Consider the following 18,938-nt stretch of genomic DNA (forward strand, 5'->3'; position numbering starts at 1 on the left):
AGGAAATACTTACGTATTCATTTTTAACGATTTGAAGATCTGAAGATATATAATTAAGTATAATCCTCTCAAAGTTTCACGTTGAAAAGTATTTCAAATACATCAACTTAAATATATTTTTTGCAAAATGTCTTTTTTTAAAAAAAAAAACAGATGTGGTCTCAGCGGTGTAATTATCATCTTACAGTGTGAGGAGAGCTTACAGTTGTACCAAAATTTATAACTGGGAAGAAGAGAATGTGAAATAATCCAGAAACCTAGAAAACTGTCCTCTATAGGAATACCAATTAAACAGCTACTAAAAATGAGTGTAAAGCGACAATATGGCTTTATCAAATGCTTAGGATCTGGAAAAATGCGCATATTGTCTGTTATTGATTGTTACAGTTCACGAATGTTCTTTTGCACGTGACAACTGTTGTCAAAGATGTCCTTTGTGCTTCTTGGTACAGCAGCTGGCTTTTTACCCCTCAGCGCTGTCTTCCCCCAGAGGCGGCCTGCTCTAGATGGCTTTAAAAATACACATCTTCCGGGGACTTACGTCAATAACCTACTACCCTGTTATGGAAACTTAAAAGCGAAGGCCCTGAAATACTCAGACAGTTTGAACATAAACCAAAAATGTAGTGAATCTCTAGAATGCCGTGTAATAGCATGAGTGGGGAGGAGGTCCTTCAAGAGAGGGAACTGACCTTTTTCTTCCTTGTGGGTGACCTTGAGTACACACTTTATTTAGTCATTAAATGGGTCACCTTAAGCTTAGAGAACGAAGGTCCTACGGCCTGTTGATTTTATCGTTGTCAGAAACTCTCTGCCTTTGGCCCCAAAATGGTAAATCACCTTTCTTAGAAGATTCTCATATCCAGATATTCTTACCAAATCAGAATCTTTTCTCAGCATTTTCTTCAAAAACCACAGTTCTGGGTTAAAACACCTCAGATCCTAACTATAATTTTCCTTTCATGTACATTTTAGTCATCTTTATAATTTTAAATCAAAGATAGGAACTACATTATTTGAAATAAGGGCTAACCCCCTCTAATTATAAGCATTAATCACACGCAGTTTTTTCATTTCTAAATGTTAAATATAAAAAGGGAGCTATCTCTTCTTCAAACACTTTCTGTTGCCTTCTGTGTGCGGCAGGACCTTACTTTGAAAGACTCGTTAAAGCTTAGTTGGATTTAAAGGCTGAGTTTCTGCTTGCTTGGAATGCTTGCTCTTCAAATGTTTGCTCCCTGGAGAGGGAAACTGAAGATGGAGTTTTCACATGACTTTGGATTGTTGACCTGGAAGACGTCTGGGGCAATAGGATGGGCTAGGGCACGGTTCCACTGCTTTCTGTTTCAGTAGCGTCAGGAAAGGAAGGCGGGGCTTGCTGTGTGCAAGCAGGAAAACATAGTCTGAAGATGTTTGAAGCCTGAATGCACTTTCATTTGATGCCTTGCTTTATTGCTTAAGAGAATTTTAAACTGCTGCATCCGCAAATGTGCTGCAGCCCATAATGACGGATATTTAAATGATTTTTGCATCTAAACAAATGCATTCACTCTTTGCCTGGTGTGTACAATTTGAATGACACTCGTGCTCTGTCTGGAAGGAACAGACGTTTTTCATTATGAAATTCAGTCAAGCAGAAAAGTAGCAAAGGGAGCAGAAATTTCCATTTACATCTATGATTGAAGTTGTAGTGATAAAAGAAGATGACTAAGTTGAAGAACAGCCTTGTTCTCGTTCTGCTATCCGACATGGGATCTTGTCACTTTGGTAATAGTTTTTAAACTTACGTTATTGAGGAAGGCTCTGATCAAAAGTCTCAAATTATACATGTTCTTCAACCTTAAATTTTTCTGGGTGTTTGGTTTGGTTTTTTGGTTATCTATAGATAGATTTGAGTATCTCTTTTTTTCCTTAAAATCCATTACTTATTAGTAATAAAGACTTAAGTGGTAGCTTTATGCTCCATTATCACAGAGATTCACCATACTTTTTAGTTTTTACTTATGAGCCTCAGCAGGTGTAGACAGATACCTTAGTTGCCACTGATAACATCCAGTTGCCACTAGATCAAGAAATGGATCAGAATTCTCCAGGGACATTTTCTGCTAAAGAAGAGTTGGTGATGATCTTCCTTTTGGAAGCCTAAATGTAGTTAAACCCTCTTCCTTAGAAGTCCAGAAATTCAATTATTTCAGCTCTCTGTGGAGTGATGAGTCCTGCCAAATTGATTTACAATAATGAAACTAAGTCTCGTTTACAAATCTAAGTGGCAATTGCTAAGTCGACAGAGGAGTGGTAACAGAAAGAGAGATTCTAATTTATCTAGGGGTCTATCCGTGTTTGAACAGATTGTGTGATTTTTGAAACATGATTCAAAAAGGATGTTGATTTTCATTGAAAAGCTTGATGAATCACATATACTTACTTTGTTATTCTATTAGATATTATCTTCCTCATCCCTAGGTAGTGCTACCAGTACAGTGACAGAATTCAAATCCTTATTTTTCCTCTGTTCTAACAGAGCTTTGTAAACACATAGCAATGTTGTAATGCTTCGTAAAAGGGGGTGCCAGTTTCAAGTACTATATCCTAATTACCTCATGGCTAACTCTTTTGTTATTGTTAACAATATTGTTAACTCTTTTTGTTAAATTCAATGACATCTTTTTTCTTTCTCATTCTCTGTGTACTTTTTGCCCTAAATAGCTCTGCATCTTTTTAAGATACACGTTTGTTTTTTCTTGGAGGTTTTTAGTTAGAAAATGCCTGAAATATATAGAGCAACATTTGTTCCTCCGATGGTTAAATTACATTGTCTCCCAAAGTGAGAGATTTTAAGTCTGGACTATACCCAGGAGAATCTAAAAGAGGCACTAATAAGCTCTTGAAGAGCACAGTGGGGTGGTTGTGTATTTATTGAGTCTCACACTTAGGAGAGAAATAGGCTGGACCAAATGAGCCTGGGCATCAAGAGCACGTGGGTGGTCGTTGGTGATACACGCAGTGATGAGTGTGTGTGCTGAGGGTCCTAGACCAGGCTGGCAGGGAAATGAAATGAAGGCACTGAAGCCTCCCCTGATAACCACAGAGAGTGCTGCAGCATCCAGGACCTCGGGGTCATGATGAATAAGCTGGAGTGGATGAAAGGGAGAAGAAGGATGGAAAGGACGAGTTTCTGACCAAAAAGTGGTTTACTGGAGTGCTGTGTCTGAGTATTACATGATCTGAGTTCCATGAGGTCCAGCTTTGGGAGTGTGGAGAGTGAGTGGAGTAGAGGTATAGTCCCATGGTCTTCTGATTCACAGACATTCATCAGCGATAAGTATCTGTTGAGAAAGTGGAAGCCTGACATCGTGGGAAAGGGGGCCTGGGTTCTACAACCACATAGAATGTGTTCAGCAGGAGCCATGTTTTGGGCTCCTCATAGTGTTCAATGTTAGTTCTGTTCCCTTCTCTTGCTTCCACATAGGAAAGACTTTGACCCACTGAGGAATTAGTCATTGTCCTTTGGGTACACTTCTGGGATTTGATAATCAGTTGGGCACTGGATTCTAGTGCATTTGCTAAAAGTAATTAATACCCTGCAAATGGAAGCATGCAGCAAGCGCCTGGGAATGCCTAGTGAAAGGTCAGAATTGAAAGAGTGGAGGAGGCTGTTGACCTTTAGGCATGGATGATATGTCTAAGTGAGAAAGCAAGAAGAGTAGAAGACAAGAGTCTTACTTTATAATCAGAATTATCACAAGAGGAGCCAGTGAGAGGGAAAGAATGATTATCTTGAGGTAGATTGGTGGAAACTGGAGAAGATTGAATTTAAAGAAGAAAAGTGGGCCGAGTTCAGTGGCCCATGCCTAGAATCCCAGCAACTTGGGAGGCTGAAGCTAGGAGAGTTGCTTGAGGCCAGGAGTTTGAGATCAGCTTGGGCAACGTGGCAAGACCCCTGTCTCTACAAAAAATAATTTAAAAAAAAGTTAGCCAGGCATGTTGGCGTGTGTCGGTGGTCCCAACTACTTGGGAGGCTAAGACAGGAAGGTTGTCTGAGCCCAGGAGGCTGCAGTGAGCTATGATCACACCACTGCACTCCAGCCTGGGTGACAGAGGGTATCCCCATCTCTCTAAAAAAAAAAAAAAAAAAAAAAAGGAAGAACGTGATGTGGCAGAGTAGTCAGAGAACTTGAGGGCTGAGAAGAGACTGATGGCATTTGTTGCTCTTGATCTTGAAACAAAGTTGCAGATTGTTGGAGCAAGGCCAGATGGTAATAGGTTGGAAAGAACAAGTGAGGGGCATGAGAGTGACAGCCCGCAACTCCATTAAGAAGTTATCTGGGAAAATGCCTCTTCCTGTCTTGATTACAGCCTTCCTCACACATGGCTTTCTGAGCATGGTATGTGAAAATAGCATGCTGTATATCTTTACCTTCCCATATGATTTAAGGTTTTGGTAATGATTGGTGGTTCTTTTGCCTCACCGTACACCAGCCTGGTTGGTATTTTGTCAGCGATTATGTGGTTTTTAAAAAGGCCTGTGTATAACCTTAATTAATTGCATCTCTAAAATCTATCGGGCTTTGAGTTTTGTTTTGTTGTTGTTGTTTTTGTTGTTTGTTTCGTTTTGTTTTGTTTTTAATAAGGCAGAAAGAAAGGAAAGTGTTAGGTGAAAGCAACCAATGAGAATACCTGCATTTTGAAGAAACAAAGTAGGGCATTTAGAATTATCTCTACCGTATCCGCTTTTTCAGCTCCTCTCTCGGGATACAGAGGACTGAACTCAGCTAAACTAGGTTCAGGTCTAAAGGAAACCTTAAATTCATTTCTGTATTAGAATTAATCACACACCTATAAATACAATTTATAATATGAGAACTGCAACAAGAGAAATGGGGGGAGATGAGCAGTTTGCTGACCAATAGGGTTAATGATGGTAACATAGAATCCTAGTGGTATGCCTCCCATTGACTATTAATGACGGTAACGTAGAATCCTAGTGCTATGCCTCCCATTGACTAAAATGTGTGTGTTAAGATAGCATGGCGCATAAAACAGTGTACTGCAGTGTCAGTGTATTCAAGCTTATGGTTTCTCTGCTTGGGTTTGTATCTTTGGCTTTAGATTTTCTCCCATAACCTCAACCTGCCCACGTTCAAGTCGCCACTCCTGGAAATATATTCTTGATCTCTCAAATCTGATGCTAAGTCTGTCTTGCCCAACGGTGGCCTCTAGCCACCCATGGCCATTGAGTATTTGAAACCTGGCTAGTCCAAACTATGCTGTGAGTATTAAAAACCCACCAGATATTAAAAAGTTAGTCTGGTAGAAAAAAAAAAAAGAATGTAGAATGTCTTAATGATGATTATTTACATTGATTGCATGTTGAAATGATGAAATTTAGGATGTACTGGGTTGAAGTATATTAATAAAATTAATTTTACCTGTTTCTTTTTACCTTTTTATGTTAATGTGGCTACAAGAAATTTTAAATTAGGTGTGTGGCCTCTATTATATTTCTGTGAGACAAAGCTGCTCCAAGCTGTTCTGGTCCAGAACTATGTCTCGGTTCTTTTGTATCCTTCATGGACCTGCGTGGAGTGGTATTTAGTAATACTCAGCAGTAGCAGAGATGATCTCTTAAGATTATCAAATTGTGTTAAGTTTTAATTTTTATTCTTGCCTCTCATCCTATGTGCACCTCTCTGGCCAGGAGGCATTTATAATACCACCTTTTAATATTTGGAAATCACTTGATCCGCTTGAGTCATTGTGTTGTTTTCAAATCTAGAACTCTTTCTGCCATATTTTGTAACTTCTATAATTAAACAAAAGGCGAACCCAGAGCAGCTTGGCTCTTAGGGATGTGTGAAAAGGCGCTCAGTCCTTAAGATGGTGCCAAAAGTGACAAATCTATGGGATGACACGCAGGTTTATGGAAGAGAAGCATGAAAATTTTTATTTTTTAAAAGGACAAACCAGCTAGTCACCAAAAGACAGATACTTGATTCTACTTATATGCGGTACCTTTTTGAATTTGAAGAGTCAAATTCAAAAAGATGGAAAACAGAATGGTGGTTTCCAGGTACTGGAGGTGGTGGAATGGGGAGTTGTTTAACGGTGTGCAGGGTTTTAGTTTAGCAAGATGAAAACGGTTCTGGAGATGGAGGGTAGTGATGGTTGTATAACGATATGAATCTACTTAACACTAAACTGTATAATTAAAAGTGGGTAACCAAAGAGTGTCTTACAGAGCAATCACTTGTAACTTAAAAATTTTAAAAACCTGAAGGAGATTAGTTATAATGGGTGATCTTAAGTAGACCCTAACTGCCCGAAGGAACAGCTGGATCACATCGCTTGAGAGCCTGTTAGAAAAGCAGACTCGGTCCCACCCTAGACTTGTCCAATCAAAACCTGCGTTTTAACAAGGCCCCCAGGTGATTCATAGGCACTTTAAAGCGTGAGAAGCCCTGCTCCTAATGTCATTTGTCAAAGTGTGATCCATGAGCCGCCTGAGTCAGAGCCACTCTGGGGAGTTCTGTTTTCAGGCGCGTCCCAGAACACATAAATCAGATCTGGGCTGTGGAGCTAGACAGAAGATGAATCTTGCAGACTGATCAAGATCCTAGATGATTTTGAAGCATGGTTTGAGTTTGAGAGCCCCTGATCTGGAAAGCTTTAACAACTATTACTCTTACAATTCCATCTTTAATGGATGTTGGAATTATTAAATGCTTGTAACAAGAAGTCCCGTTATTGATAAAATCAAGAATATGACTAATAATGCAGTCAAAAAGAGGCAACAGAAAAAGCACCTATAACTTGTCTTGGGTTGGTTAATGAGGAAGCTGTCATTCAAAATTAGTAGACTATTGTAACACTTCTTGGGGTCCTGAACATTGGAATCAGAGTCGGGTTTCAGAGTTGAGCTGTTTCTGTCATTAGCTTTGTGCAAACCTCATCAGGCTCAAGAGTCCTCATTTGTAAAGGGGAATGAATTCTCTGACCAGTTAGTTTACATTCCTGAGACAAGGTTAAATTTGGAAAGCAAAGAGTTTTCAGTATATATGTGATAATTTTGAAATTCTTGAATTTTTAAAAAAGAATTTAAATGCCGCATTACTTAAATTTTTTTCTAAAGAAATAGTCAAACCAAACCCTGTCTAGTTATTAATAGATACCGCAGATGAGATGCCTGAGTTGGTAAGCTCTTTTTTTTTTTTTTGAGACAGAGTCTGGCTCTTTCGCCCAGGCTGGAGTGCAGTGGCATGATCTCGGCTCACTGCAAGCTCCGCCTCCCGGGTTCACGCCATTCTCCTGCCTCAGCCTCCCGAGTAGCTGGGACTACAGGCGCCCGCTGCCACGACCGGGTAATTTTTTGTATTTTTAGTAGAGATGGGGTTTCACCATGTTAGCCAGGATGGTCTCGATCTCCTGACCTCGTGATCCACCCGCCTCGGCCTCCCAAAGTGCTGGGATTACAGGTGTGAGCCACTGTGCCTGGCCAGTAAGCTCTTTTTAACTCTAGTTATTTTCAACTACAATAATTTTATAGACTTTTTTTTAAGGCTAGAATGTTGATGTGGAATCAAATAGGTATGCCTGTATGTATGGTGGATGCATCTGACAGGGATCACTTGACTTGAACATGCCCTGACAATGATCCTGTGTGGCAGGCTTACCTGCATCCAAGTTCTGAGTTAAGAAATCAGGAGCGGGCTGGGCGGGGTGGCCGGTGCCTGTAATCCCAGCACTTTGGAAGGCCGAAGTGGGGCGGATCATTTGAGGTCAGAAGTCCAAGACCAGCCTGGCCAACATGGCAAAACCCCGTCTCTACTAAAAATAGAAAAATTAGCTGGGCATGGTGGCGCAGGCCTGTAGTCCCAGCTACTTTGGAGGCTGAGGCAGGAGAATTGCTTGAATCCGGGAGGTGGAGGTTGCAGTGAGCCAAGATCACGCCAGTGCACTCCAGCCTGGGCAACAGAATGAGACTCTGTTTCAGAAACAACAACAACAAAAACCCAAAACAAAAAAACAACGAAGAAATCCAGGAATGGCCAACCCAGAGAGCCATTCCTTATCTGTAAGGAACATCTGAGCCCTCATCTCCTTCCATGGAACATGGGCCACGCCGGGGATTGAGACCGTTTGTTAAGAGTTAAGTGAAAGTTGCCAGGTGGAGATTGTTAGGGGCAGGGGTGTTAAGTGAAAATGCTGTAGAGAACACATGCCTTTTGCAAGCGGCTGCGGTTCTTCTGTCCGACCCACCACCACTGGACTCTCTCCCCTGTATGCAAGCCCCCAATAAAACCCTATGAGACATAGAGTTCACTAGCTCTGGGGCTCTTGAACCTGGTGCCATCCACATTGGAGTCAATAGGAGTTTGGCATGACACCTTATTCTATGAAATTTTATATGAAGCCATAAAATTTTCTTTCAAATAGACTTTATATTTTACAACAGTTTTAAATTTACAGAAAAATTGAGAGGATAGTCCAGAGAGTTTCCATATGCTTTGCATCCGGTTTTCCCCATTGTTAATATCTTATATTAATAAGGTACATATGTTGCAGTCAGTAAACAATTTTGATACCTTGTTACTTATTCACATGTCCTTACTTTTTGTCTAATGTCCTTTCTGTGTTCCAGGATGCCATCCAGGAAGGCACATTATCTTTAGTTGTCAGGTCACCTTAGCCTCCTTTCCTCTTGGCTGTGACAGTTTCTTAAAGTTTTCTTGTTTTTTAATGACCTTACTGGTTTTGAAAGGTACTGGTCACATAATTTGTAGGAATTGTCTCATGCTTTGCCTGGGGTTATTGGTTTTAAGAAGGAAGACCACAGAGGTAAAATGCCCATTTCATCACATCATATTAAGAATACATATTTGTCAACATGATACAGCCCTGTTGGCATTGACCGTGATCACCTGGCTCTGGTGGTGTTTGTCGAGTTTCTCCACTTGAAAGTTATTCTTTTTCCCACTTTGTGTGCTCTACTCTTTGGAAGGAAGTCGATTTGCACAGCCCACAATTAAGGAGCAGAGAATTATGCTTCATTTTCTTGAGGGCAGAGTGTCTACATAAATTATTTGGAATTCTTCTGTACAGGAGATTTGTCTCTTTTTTCCTATTTATGTATTCATTCAGTCAGTCATTGAGACTCATGGATATTTACATTGTACTTTGATTTATAATCCAGTACTACTTTATAATTTTTATTGCTCAAATTATTCCAGCTTTAGCTATTAGAAGCCCTTTCAGTTGGTTCCCATGCCCATTTGACATAGCCGTATATTTTTTTTTCTTACAGGATGCTCCAGTCTCATCTTGCATATTTTTGCCATAATCCTAGAATCAGCTGTTTCTCCAAGGAGCCCTTGTTCCTTTTATTGGAGAGTAATGTTATTGGAGAATAGTATTAAAATCTGGATGTTAAGGATGCTCATTGCCACTGGAGTTTCTTTGCTTTTAAGACTTCTCAGTTGATAGAACAAGGCAATGTATTTGTCTATATTCACCCTTGTGTTATGCAGATGTATAAATATTTCTATAGCTAACTAGTTGTATTTATATTAAGCTCTAATATCTAGTCTATATTAAGCTAAATAAAAGTTCATCCAGATGTTTCCTACTCTAACATATTACCACACGGACACTTTCTCCTCCTTGGTTATCTATAAATTCTCACTCCATCCACCATCTATGTACTTCATTGTTCAATTTCAGTATATGTGCATAGCAGTATCAGAATTGTTACCCAGGCTGGGTATGGTGGCTCATGCCTGTAATCCCAATACTTTGGGAGGCTGAGGCAGTAGTGGATTGCTTGAGGCCAGGAATTTGAGACCAGCCTGGGCAACATGGCATAACCCCGTGTCTACTAAAAATACAAAAAAAGTGCTGGTCGTGGTAGCATGTGCCTACAGTCCCAGCTACCGGAGAGGCTGAGGTGGGAGGATCACCTGAGCCCAGGAAGTCAAGGCTGCAGTGAACTGTGATCGTGCCATTGCACTCCAGCCTGGGAGACAGAGTAAGACTCTTTCTTTAAAAAAAAAAAAAAAAAAAAAAAGTTAAAATATGTCTTTTTAAAAGCTGCAAGACTGCTAACATTTATTTATTTATTTATTTATTTATTTACTTATTTATTTTTGAGGCGGAGTCTCACTCTGTCACCTAGGCTGGAGTACAATGACACAATCTCAGCCCACTGCAACCTCTGTTTCCCAGGCTCAGGCGATTCTCCTGCCCCAGCCTCCCGAGTAGCTAAGATTACAGGCACCTGCCACCATGCCCAGCTAATTTTGTATTTTTCGTAGAGACGGCGTTTCACCATTTCACCATGTTGGCCAGGCTGGTCTTGAACTCCTGGCCTCAGGTGATCCGCTTACCTCGGCCTCCCAAAGTGCTGGGATTATAGACATGAGACACCATGCCTGGCCATAAATACTTATTTTGTTCCCTTTTTTTTTTTAAGTAAATCCTTTGCCCTATTTTTATTATTTTAAGTCCAGTGTTATTCAGAGCCTGGGTTAAACACTATTCTTTTTTTTTTTTTTTTTTTTTTTTTTTGGAGACAGAGTCTTGCTCTGTCACCCAGGCTGCAGTGCAGTGGTACGATGATCTTGGCTCACTACAAAGTCCGCCTCCCTGGTTCAGGAGATTCTTCTGCCTCAGCCTCCCGAGTAGCTGGGACTATAGGCATGCACCACCACGCCCAGCTAATTTTTGTATTTTTGGTAGAGACAGAGTGTCACCATATTGGCCAGGCTGGTCTCCAACTCCTAACCTCGTGATCCACCCACCTGGGCCCCCCAAAGTGCTGGGACTACAGGCATGAGCCACCACTCCCGGCCAGCACTCTTCTGTCCTGTACTCACTTTGCCATCTACGTATGTATATTGGATGTATATGAGGCTGGATCTGTACTTGGAAAAGTTGGAGAGATGATTTAGGTAAAACTTTTAGTTTTCACTTCTTTTGCCTTTTTGCTTATCTTGATCCATTTAGTTTCTGCCATCTGGCAAATAGTTCTCATCTGAAGAATCCCATCTGTTAGTTCTCACTATTATCCGGTAATAGTTACAGTGAAATGCTGGTGACGACAACAGCCACTTTTTAAAAGGATGTGTAATTCACCCTCGTGTCCTCTTTGAGAACCCAGTAACTGCCCACACTCTGAAGCTAAAACCATAACAGTTTTATCACATGGAAAGTTTGTTGAGAAATGTTTGCCTGCTTCTGTGAAGTAATTGTCCCGTCTCTTGAGTACAGATGCCTCCCAGGAAAATTTTTCCAGCCTATTTGTTAATGCAAAAGTTACAAAAGATCAGTATATAATGAACACGTTCAAGAAAAAAAAATTTGCGAAGAGTCTGAAATGGTAAAATAAAAAATCACTTAAGAAAACATTTATCTGCAGCTATCATTTTCATATACACATATCTAGTGTATATAAGTTAGTAAGTACATAATTCTGGCAAGTTCTACCTGTCTACACATCTACACAGAAAAATTAGGAAAGTCTTGTCCAGACTTTTCCATCATCTTCAGTATAAAGCATCTTCTAGCTGTTCGAATAGAAAAAAGCTGGATTCTTGACTCCTTTCTATTTGGTTCTTTTTTTTTTTTTTTTTTTTTTTTTTTTGACAGAGTCTCGCTCTGTCTCCCAGGCTGGAGTGCAGTGGTGTGATCTCGCGATCTTGGCTCACTGCAACCTCCACCTCCCGGGTTCACGCCGTTCTCCTGCCTCAGGCTCCCGAGTAGCTGGGACTACAGGTATACCCGCCACCACGCCTGGCTAATTTTTTTGTATTTTTAGTAGAGACAGGGTTTCACTGTGTTAGCCAGGATGGTTTCAATCTCCTGACCTCGTGATCAACCCACCTCGGCCTCCCAAAGTGCTGGGATTACAGGCGTGAGCCACCACGCCCGGCTCTGTTTGGTTCTTTAGATCTGACCTTGAGACAACATCCAGAATCTGAGAACTACTCACCATCTCTACTGCTGTCATCCTGGTCCAAGTCATCGTCATCTCCCACCTGGATTCATGCCAGAGCCCGCTTCCTGGTCTTCTCACTTCTAGTCTTGACCCCTAGGGCAAGAATGATTAGCTTAGAAAACCATCCCAGAGCCTTCCAGCATTACTCCGAGTTGGACAATGTTTGAGGCCTGTTTAAGTTGGACGGTTGGACTGTTCAGAGTTGGACAATGTGTAAGGCCCCGTGCAGTCAGCTGTGCCTGTCCTGTCCTGGCTCTCACTCACTCACTTGCCTATGGATCTCCTCCACATCATTTCTCCACGACAGCACTGATCTCCTTGCTCTTCTGTGAGCTCACCAGGCATGCATCAGCCTCAAGACTTTGTGTAGTATTTATTGCTTCCTCTGGGTAGAATATTCTTCCCTTTGATTCTGAGTATTTTGTTCCCTCACTTCCTCAAGTCTTCACTGAAACGTCCTATTTTCAAGTAGGCATTCCCTGACCACCCTATTTAAAATTTCACCCCTCAGAAAAAACATTCAAAAAAAAACCCATCCCCTTTCTCTGCTTTATCTATGTAACATTTATTGCCATCTAACAGACACTATATTTTATGCTTTTTTATCGCTTCCCCCCAGGATCATATATCATTTTATTGGTTTTGTTCACTGCTGTATTCTTAGCACTGAGACATAATTGTAAGTATGCAGTGAAGAGTTAGTGGATAAAGGACTGTGACTGCCAGAGGGGACTCAGGAAACACCCCCTCACAGCCAGGACCCTCACTCAATGCAAGAGTTGAAAGAGGCGATCACGCTGATTCTCTGCTTCTCCACTCGTAGGGCCTCCATCCCACTGTGTTGATTGCTGTCCTGTATTCACCTCATCATAAGCAGTACTCACGTGCCAGACAGTACCATGTCATCTCTGCGGGGCCACAACTAGGTAGTGATGGTGTAATGAAAATAAAACCCCAATGTCTTCAGTAGGTACCAAATGGGTGATTAGTAAATGATGAAGAGTAGCTGTTGCTCTTTTGATTACTGTGATGATTATTATGAGAAACTATGGTGGTTGATGAGATACTGGGGAGAAGGATACTATTAATATATAATTTATTGAGCAACTTTGTTCTGGGCACTGAGTTGAGTGCTTTATGGATATTAATTCATTTAGTTCTGCCAGTTCTGCCATTTACTCTATGTGTGACCTGGACTGTTACATAACCTCTCAGTCTCACCTTCTCTTTTTTTTTTTTTTTTTTTTTTTCAAAAACACAGTCTCGCTCTGTCACCCAGGCTGGAGTGCAGTGGCACAGTGCCAGCTCACTGCAACCTCCACCTCCCGGGTTCAAGCGATTCTCCTGCCTCAGCCTCCTGAGTAGCTGGGATTACAGGCATGCACCACCACACCTGGCTAATTTTTTTGTATTTTTAGTAGAGATGGGGTTTCACCATATTGACCAGGCTGGTCTCGAACTCCTGACCTTGTTATCCGCCTGTCTCGGCCTCTCAAAGTGCTAGGATTACAGGCTTAAGCCACCGTGCCCGGCCCTCACCTTCTCTTATAACGTGAGATCATTGTAGCTGCTTTGGTGTGGTTCTGAGGACAGTGAGAGAAGATGCACATGACGTACTGAGGGTAATGGCAGGCACATGGTTCAGAGTTACTGACACTACTGATGTTTTATCTTCACCAGGCAGATCCGGGCCCATAGCACAAGGAAACCGAGACTTTGGCGTTTTACAGTAATTCCAGTGCCAGAACACTTCCCCCGCTTTCTTGAATCATCTTTACCTCTTGAGAGATGAGGAAGAGAGGGCGCACCTTGGGCAGAAGTCCAAAGACCTCAGGCATTTTTGGCCCTTCATTCCCATGATTCTGGCCAACATCATTTTAGTCCCCAGCAGTTCATAGAAATATTGTCTTTTAATCTGATATTTGAATAATCTGTGTCTTGAAGACCCTGCATATGGCTCTGGAATCTTTTACATTAATCTACTCAATCCCACTCTGACGCTCAAAACTTTAGCAGTCTGGTTTTTTTTTTTTTAATTATTTTAATATCTTGATTTTAAACATTTATTTTTAGAGATAGGGTCTCTCTAAGTTATGCAGGCTGGCCTCAAATTCCTGGGCTCAAGTGATCCTCCCACCACAGCCTCTCAAATAGCTGGGATGACACCCCTAGGTGCCGCCATCCTGGCAGCAGTGTCAGTTTTGAGACATCTTTCCCTTCTCATTTCTCCAAGTGTCTTGGATTGGGGAGTTACTGTGGTTTTAGTTGCAGTACTTTTTACTCTGAATTCTGTCTTCTTCCTGGAATTCTGTCTGTCTTTTGAAAAGACAGCATAAAGAAATCGAAAAATATACTTTAAATTCCATAGCGTGGGAGCCTCTGCTACTCACCTGTTTGATATTCATTCCCATTTTTTCCTTTCTAAAAGAATTCCAGATTTTTTTTTGTTCAGGGTGACAATGCCCTCTGCTGAAAATACTTTCACAGATTCCCTTGCAGGTGTGTGTAGCCAGATCATAGTAATGGCATATATGGCCTCAGTGGGATTTGCTGAGGAGTATGTCCCTCCCAAGTAACAGAGCAAAGCTTTATTAGAGGAAAATAAACAACAGAAAACCTTTCACCTTTGTCTTGTTTCCCCTGCCTTCTGCCTGGAACTTGGACACAAAGTCTTGAATTTCTATGACCATTTTGTGACCATAAAACACGAGGATAAAACCAACGTGCTAAGGATGGCAATACAGAAAGATAGGAATACCCTGGTCCCTGATGGCATCATGGAATGTCTGCGGTGGCCCTAGCTTCAATGTCACTTCTTAGGTGAGATACACAATCCTACCGTGTGTTTAAGCCAGGTTTGACATGTGGTCTGTTCTCTGCCGCCGAATGCATTCCCAGCTGTTCTGTGTGGCTTGCTAGCTCATTTAAGTCGAGTTTTATTGTCAAACTGACCACATTGTGGATTATAATATTAAAGTACTTCACAGTCTAAAAGTGAACTACTTTTGTAAAAGCCAAAGGAAATGGGCCAAATGAACCATTTTGAACAGAGTTTAAATGAGTGAGTTGAGTTACCACTCTTGGATGGAGAACTGGAGACCTGGATTTTCAGTCTAGTTCTACTGCCAGTTGGCTCTGTGGGCAAGTCACCTGACCTGGGCTCTTTTCCTCCCATCTGCAAAATGAGGTAATTTGAGCTAGACAGTCCTCTCAAAGACCACCAAGGAGCTAGCAGATTGAGGCCTGCAGACTCCTATTGAATTTGCCATCCTTGTTCACCTTGCCAAGACTTCATAGCCAAGAAGACAGACCCAGATTTTGTTCATTAGCTTTGAAAACTCCCTTTCAGTTGTGGGGGGTGTGTGTGTGTGGTGTGTGACATGTGTTTTGAATATAAATTGTGAATTGTTTAAGCAAGAAACCAGGTTGTATGTTTAGCAATAAGCATGCGTAGTGTATATTGACGAATTTATCCGCTGGAAATAAATGGTGCCAAATTTCCTGAAGTTTGCCGTAAACAGGAACATGATTTCTCATTATGATGCTTAATTTGTTTTGGTCTTTGATCTCTTATACCAGAATTCTGTTACGAACTTTTTTTACCTGAAAGATCAAAGCAAATAAACAGAAGCATTTGTAAAAAAATAAGGTATACGTGGCTGTGGAGAGAAACTCAGGTATATACGATCATAGTCTTTTTAAAATTAACAAACTTTGTTTTTAAAAACAAAGTAGTATAAGTTCACAGCAAATTTGAGTAGAAAATACCGTTTCCATATACCTGTTGTCCTAGCAAAGATTTTTAAGTACAATATTTTTTAATTAAAAAAAGAAAATATAAACCATGCGAAGCCAGTTGGTGAAAAAGGCTTCATTATATTTTAGCACTCTTAACTCTTATTAAAAATTTTTTAAAACAGATTTTTGCAGTTGAATCACTTACAATTTCTGATGTGTAGCATTCTAACATGTTTCATCAAATTTTAAAAGTAACATAAGCAGTGCTGTCCACTGCTAAATTTTATTTTAATGTTAGAATACAGTGAAGTTTTTGTTTTGCCATTAGTCCTGAGAGCTTATTAAATAACCAGTTTTAATCCTTTAAAAAACCATTGTCATTTTGAGGAACACATATTTCTTAGCTCTGTGCAATATAAGAAACTAAGACATCTTGGCAGTATCAAATGAAATGTTTTGCAAGTTAGAAGGTTCAGTAGCCACTTATAAACATAATGAACGATTGTTATAGTCAGACTAATGCAGAAATACAGGTGTTGGGGGCAGGGTGGGTGGGTGAGCAGACTTGGTCCACAAGTAGTAGTTTGCCAACCTCTGTCCTAAACACAAGTTCAAGAATATGGTTCTCTTGGATAGATTTTCTGCCAGATGAAAGTAAGAATAACATCCTTAGCTAATGAACTCCTAATATCCAAGGCAACTTTTATTTGATACAGGCTTTTAAGAAAAACTTGTTTACCAACTCCTCATTAAAAATGCTCAGACTGGCTGGTCATGGTGGCTCATGTCTGTAATCCCACACTTTGGGAGGCTGAGACTGGCAGATCGCTTGACCCTAGGAGTTCACGACCAGCCGGGCAACATATCTAGACCCTGTCTCTGCAAAAAGTAAAATAATTAGCTGGGCATGATGGGGCACACCTGTAGTCACAGCTACTCAAGAGGCCGAGGTGGGAGGATTGCATCACCCCAGGAGGTCGGGGCTGCAGTGAGCCCTTGATCCAACCACTACATTCCAGCCAGGGTGACAGAGTGAGACCTTGTCTCAAAATACACAAAAAGATTAATGCAGTACATGTCCTTTTGGTGAATAAGTAAATATGTCTTGGTAACTTTAGCTTTGCATTATGATCTAGTCCTCAGCAGATTGACTAAGGGCAGATAAAACAAGTTGATTTGGTGGTGGTGTTTGGCACTTACTGTCTGGTTTATGCCCCCAAGAACTCTGGCAGGCCAAAGTCGAGTGGATCTGATCCCTGCTCTGGCTCTTCTCACGAACTGATTTAGTAGCTTTGGGCCAGCATTAATTTTTTTAAACTCTTTGACCTATTTGTACATGATAGGCATGTAATTTTTCGAATAATTACTCATTAAATAGAAAAGCATCACTTCTTAGTTTGGACATTTGCAAATACGGCTGAGCAGAGCTGACAGATGAGGTGGGCATCTTCAGGTCATAGGTCACTTGTGGCCTCCTGTAACCTAGAAAATCGGGATGCCTCAGACATCAGGTGTTCTTCCAAGCAGCTAGGGTTGGTCCCTGACCTCAGAAACCCTGAGAGCCCTCAGAAACCCTGAGAAATGCACCTGGGAATGGTATTTGTTTTAGATGAGATTACCTTTACTTTCCATTCTCCAGCTCTTCTTGTGTTTTTGTGTTTTCTTTTACATCATCCTATATAAAAGAGAAATGTGATATCATTTGCATTACCTTGTTATTTCTTTCCTTGTAATTTATATCTTAATGCTTATCTCTGGGGCTAGGTTATAATCTCCCGAGGTAGGTGGCCTTAGGTTTCTTGGCAGAGATTCCTCCCCTGGGAAGTGAGGGTTATAAAAGAACCTGTGATGTGGCCCTGTGGAGCCGCATGGGGTGGGTGCTCAGTACTCACTGATTTCTTCCCTGCAAAGTGACACCTGCAGTCTTTGGGGTATCATGTCTCATAATTTTTGCATTCCCTGCAACACACACTATACTGCTATGGGCGTCGTTGATCATTTTAAAGACTTAAGGAATGACAAGATACAGTGCTTATTCTCCCCTATGATTTGCTTAGATTTTTATCTAAAAAGTACTTACTGAAATAAGTACTTCAGTATCACGATACATCTTATGTGTTTGAGCTAGAAACAGACTAAAGTTTAAACACCTTTATGAGAATGCAAAGTTACTTCCTTCCCCTTCTTAGGGCTTTTCATCCCTCTTTATGTTGCATTTCAGGAAGTGTCCTGTAGCTTACTATGAAGGAAAGACATTGGTTCCTGTCTTTGCTGGTGTGTGGACAATCTGTATTCTTTGCTCCGTGGGAATTGTGGGTTTATGTGTATTCTTGCATGTTTTGCTGGAAGGACCACAGTGACCTACTTGGTGGTCTCCCTGCTTTCATGGTTTCACTATGCTGGTCTATCCTTCACTTAATTATAGAGTTTCTCTGGGGGCGGGTGGAAACTTTTGGCCTATGTTGCTTCTTCCAAAATGGCATCCAAAACCTAAGCCTCTTTAAAATTAGAGTCCAACATGCTTCCCCCATGCTACTTCCTTCTGGACTCCCTTTGCCACTTCCTTTGTGCTCCAGCCATGATGGGCTGCAAGTACGCCTTGCTGGTTCTTTTCTCTTTCTTTGCACAGAGGCTCCCTCATTTTGAAGGGTCTTTTGCTACCCATCCATCCATCCATTTGGATTCTATAATAGAGTTCTTCATGTTTGCCAGAACTAGGCCATTGTGGGGGTATAATGGCAAGCAAGACAGATTCCTGTTTTTTTTGTTTGTTTTTTTTTTTGTTTGTTTGTTTTTGAGACGGAGTCTTGCTCTGTGGTCCAGGCTGGAGTGCAGTGGTGCAATCTCGGCTCACTGCAAGCTCCACCTCCTGGGTTCATGCCATTCTCCTGCCTCAGCCTCCTGAGTAGCTGGGACTACAGGCGCCCGCCACCACTCCCGACTAATTTTTTTCGTAGTTTTAGTAGAGACGGGGTTTAATCATGTTAGCCAGGACGGTCTCGATCTCCTGACCTCGTGATCCACCAGGCTCAGCCTCCCAAAGTGCTGGGATTACGGGCGTGAGCCACGGCGCCCGGCCAAGCAAGACAGATTCTATCCTTATATCATGAAAGTTCAATTCATTTCCCATGTGGCATACTACTTCTCACCATTCAGATTCATGTTATTTCTTCTTTGAGGTTTTTCCCACTGCACAGAAGATATTGGCCTG

General features: G+C 41.2%; 2 protein-coding genes across 7 annotated transcripts in view; both read left to right on the top strand.

Moving 5' to 3' along the window:
* Positions 1 to 18,938, top strand: part of ATP5PF (ATP synthase peripheral stalk subunit F6) — a 985,871-nt gene that overhangs the window by 635,798 nt on the left and 331,135 nt on the right. The window lies entirely within an intron of this gene.
* Positions 1 to 18,938, top strand: part of APP (amyloid beta precursor protein) — a 286,015-nt gene that overhangs the window by 99,520 nt on the left and 167,557 nt on the right. The gene's annotated exons all lie outside the window — the stretch shown is intronic.

The sequence above is a fragment of the Macaca thibetana genome, chromosome 3 (assembly GCF_024542745.1).
Source record: "Macaca thibetana thibetana isolate TM-01 chromosome 3, ASM2454274v1, whole genome shotgun sequence".
Classification (NCBI taxonomy): domain Eukaryota; kingdom Metazoa; phylum Chordata; class Mammalia; order Primates; family Cercopithecidae; genus Macaca; species Macaca thibetana.